This window comes from Branchiostoma floridae, chromosome 3 (assembly GCF_000003815.2).
Source record: "Branchiostoma floridae strain S238N-H82 chromosome 3, Bfl_VNyyK, whole genome shotgun sequence".
In the NCBI taxonomy this organism is placed as follows: domain Eukaryota; kingdom Metazoa; phylum Chordata; class Leptocardii; order Amphioxiformes; family Branchiostomatidae; genus Branchiostoma; species Branchiostoma floridae.
This window is the reverse complement of record NC_049981.1, coordinates 13,506,360-13,510,503: the sequence shown is the minus strand read 5'-3', so window position 1 is coordinate 13,510,503 and position 4,144 is coordinate 13,506,360. Positions and strand designations below refer to the sequence as shown.

The window sequence follows — 4,144 nt, the reverse complement described above, 5'->3', positions numbered from 1 at the left end:
GACATAATAGAATGGTTTTAGTTGTGAAGAGAAATATCCTATATGTCCCTGTTCCGTCTGTACATCTAAGAGTTATTACCAAATTTTCACTGTATCTTATCTTAATGATCCACAGGAGACGTTCTTAAAGGATCAGCATGTAAAACTTTCTTTACCAAGCAAGCGTCGGCTTGAAGACCGGTAGGTGAACGAGTTGCTACTCTATTTGACGATCGTGTAGAGCTGTTATGATTCTACTACACAATCAAGTATCTGATGATCATCTAGAATACCTCCGAGAATGTCTAGCTTTAAGTGTTTTCGTTCGATATATGTAAGATGTTAAAGCAAACAGAATTGTTCAAAAGAGAGGGAGGGAGGCTAAGACTTGTTCATATACAGTTGGAAAGAAGTTTATGTAGGGAACTGTTAATAACGTTCCGAGCTATACATTCAATTATTTGTGTTCTTTTTGCCTTCATAACACTTATTGATATCAGTTACATGTAACCTTTAGCTCATGTTACAATAACATGATGTGAATACAAGTAGCACATAGTGGAGTCCTGTGCACTAGCACACTTCAGCTGAAATTAGCTCAGGGTATCGGCTTGATTGGAGAGTCCATAATTCTTCTTGTTTAACGAGTTTGTTGTCACTTAAGAAAATGTGTCACAGGTAGCCATTAATTGAGTCTGTTGGGTGGGGAATTTGTAAGGAGCTGAAATTGGCCAGAAAATCAGAGACTAGGTCTGTTCTGTGTCACCGCTGCTTCAGTCGGTACGAGTCAAAGGCAGTCTAGACTAGATAAGGCTCCGTGTTGTCAGGAATCCGTCAGCACGACATTTAGCGCTAATTATTTCCTGAGAATCTGAAATGTCTACCGAATTCTACCGAATATTCGGTTGATTTCTTTATTCTATTTTCACGGGCAAACGGGTATGTAGAGTTTAACACACTAATAGGGCAAAAAAGGAGTAGAATGATAAATACCCATTCGCTCACTACCTCATTCAATCACTCACGCACTCACCCTCAGTCCCTCACCCATTTATTCACTCGTTCACGCATGACGTTCGTAAAGAAGGAGCTAGTAAACAACATTTTTTCAATATTGAATTCGTGCACGTAATCACCTTAAAGACCTCTATAGAGTTAACAAGACTGGGCAATTTGAGTTTACCATAGTATGACAGGCTACGAATACTTTTCTATTCCTTAAAATGGGGGGCGGGGTGATCAATTTACCAAATGCTGCGAGGCTGTTTTTCTTTTCATCTTGATGTAAAAATCAGACTTTAGTTGCGTGCCAAATTCTGCTCATACAGTTATGCTTTTGAAGGGGTAGCGTCGCACATTTTTCAGTGCCAATGACAATAAGATCTATAGTAAATTACCAACTGTGTCCTTTTTTCTCAAAATCAGCAGGAATATCTATGCATGTTTGTTGCGGGCACTGAGTCATTATTTGTAGTAAAAATGTACATCCGTTGTAGAGAGTAATGTTTGTTGTGGGCACTGAGTCATTCTGTGTAGTAAAAATATACATCCGTTGTAGAGAATGATTTTTCATACTTTGCCGCACATAACATATGGACAACATTTGTGCACCTTCCACACATCCGGTAAGCTAGACTTTGTCCCCAAATTGACCTTGGAGTAACACAACTTGTTTTTATCTGTCGTCGAACCCGTAACAAGTGCTGGACTTCAAAAGGGCTCTATCGGCGCTGACAAAGCTTTTGTTTGTGGCTCAAGATATAAAAGTAAAAGTAATCATTCACAGGCGAAGGCGCATGTTTTTGAAAAACACTTTCAAGCTCTTGTGTTTTCTTGCCATGTGGTAGTCATTTCTTGCCAGAGCGTGTGTTGTCATAGATGGTGTAAAACGTAGAAAGATCTTAGTACAATATACCTTTCGCTGGATGAAACAAACGGTCGAACTTTGCGTAACCTTATTGATTACCTCCCACAGGGTAGCAATGTTTACACCATACTCTGTTGTAATTATAACGTCATTGTCGGACGACCAAAAATTTTCCTCGTGCGAAATGGCCCTTATTTGGTTGACATTCATTTCTGATGTCTGCTCCGTGTGCGAACATAAAACGTGAACGTGAAAAGTTGTCAATAGATTTTCATTTCTTGAATGAGGGTACGTCTTGGTTAGTCTGAATAAGGCTATGTTGATTTGATTATATGGATGACATCTTTTGGATGGATGACTTGAATAAAGAAAATGACATCTTTTGAGAACCCAAAAACTGGTGGAAGCGAGCGAACAGTAGTCAGAAAAGGTTGAACAAATGACTGGACACACAGAATATAGTATACCGAAAAATACATTCTTCATTTTGGTCTTTCACATCTTCTTTGACTATCCTATGACATTGGTATACATTTTTCGATATTTGTTGTTGCAATCCACGGCATATATTTGTTTATCTCTAAGCCGCTATTTACGACTTACAGTATGGTTGAAAACTGTTCTTTCTAAACGGCCGAAAATTGATTCGCGCGCGGATGTCATTCATACAATGAAATCAACATGTCCTAAATAAGAATAAAAATATGTTTTATGACAATTGATAAGCTAAATGAGTTATTTCAACTACTTGAAATATTGTACATTTTAGTTACTACATTTCGCAAAAAGAAATAAAGAAAGTAAGAAAAGAAAGAAAGAAACTTTAGGAAGAAAGAAAGAAGAGATAAAAACGATATAACACAAGCCCCCTAATTCCCAAGGATGTGACATTACACGTGCTAAATAAACAAATAACTGCCCCTCCTTTGTAACATGTAGTAAATATTGACCTAATACTCACCCGGCGCCAACCCAGTCTGTGACTAATGTCAGTACAGTATCACATAAGCACATTTTATTAACAAAAGTAACAAATCGCTGCGGGAAAAATCGTCGCTTGATAAAACAACTTAAACTTTAAAGTAACGTAACGAATACAGATGCATTTGCTAATGTCATGTACTTCTGACTTGCGTTGATCTTAGAAGGTGATACAATGCTATTTCCACACAGTGAAGATACGAAAACAATGACTGGACGTACTCTCTAACACTGCCTATTGAGGTTATGGATACATACTCGTGTGTAATACTACACACTGATCGTTGATCTTTTATAAAATGTCTAATGTATACATGTATTTCCTTTATTTCGTAATTTCCCGCATATATAAAATTATATGACTTACCCAAAAGACTCATTACACCAATTAATAGCTATTGGAAGAGCTACAACTGATATCGACAGATGTAACATGGAAATCTGAGCAACATTAAAGACAACAGAAATACTGGACGAATCATTTGGTCGATCATGCATATACTAGTATTCAAAACAAAAATATAAGAGCTATGACCTGAAAATCTGACACAATGGCGTCAAGAAATAAAACCACATGAGGTTTGAGCCATAAAGTTTGATATATGAGTTAATATAACCTTGAACATGGCATTATCGGTAGTGGTATCTAAAATATCATTCAGTTTATGAAGTGAAGTCGACAATTGAGAAGATACAAAGTCGTTTATGTTGTCTGTATCTGTATCCGTATCTTTATAGCCGGTATAACCGCCCTTCGGCGTAACACACCAGCTTCGCAGGCACGCGGCGCGGCAGCGGCTGCATGGTTGTATTACACCGAAGGACCCGTCACACCTGACTTTTGCACATCTATCTGGAAGCGTTGTCGTATCTCGATACAATGTATGTACCTGTACGAGTTGGTATATACGCATATCAATGAATCATGATACAAAAACATTTTCTGTTCGAACTTTTTCATTCGCTCGCGAAAGGTATTGGGTCATTTCCATTTCCTTTCCAGTTGCTTGCGTGACTGTTATTTTTCGTAACATGTCCTGTTCGAGGCATGTCACATGGAACACACATGATACGAGGGGTGATCAATAAGTTCTCGGCCTAACTCAGAAATAATAAGCACAACTCAAATTTTGAGGCACAACTTTATAGTATGAAGCCTTTTATCAATATCCTCCAAATTACAAATCATTGGAGTCATTACTTTCCAGGCATTCGTTTTATGCAAATTAGAAGGTAAGTGGCGAGAAAAAAGTGGTGTGAATTGTGATCAGACATGTGTGGGTCGAGTTCCCCATGCCGTAAATAACAAAAGACATG

At 37.9% G+C, this 4,144-nt stretch overlaps 1 protein-coding gene across 6 annotated transcripts in view; it reads left to right on the top strand.

Moving 5' to 3' along the window:
• Positions 1 to 4,144, top strand: part of LOC118412282 (solute carrier organic anion transporter family member 4A1-like) — a 25,788-nt gene that overhangs the window by 6,195 nt on the left and 15,449 nt on the right. The window contains exon 1 of one of the 6 annotated variants that reach the window (XM_035815046.1): positions 122 to 180. The exons of the other annotated variants lie outside the window; for them this stretch is intronic. The gene's annotated coding sequence lies outside the window, so the exon portion shown is untranslated. Of the gene's footprint in view, positions 1 to 121; positions 181 to 4,144 lie in introns of those variants that run through there. 6 annotated transcript variants of the gene reach the window in all.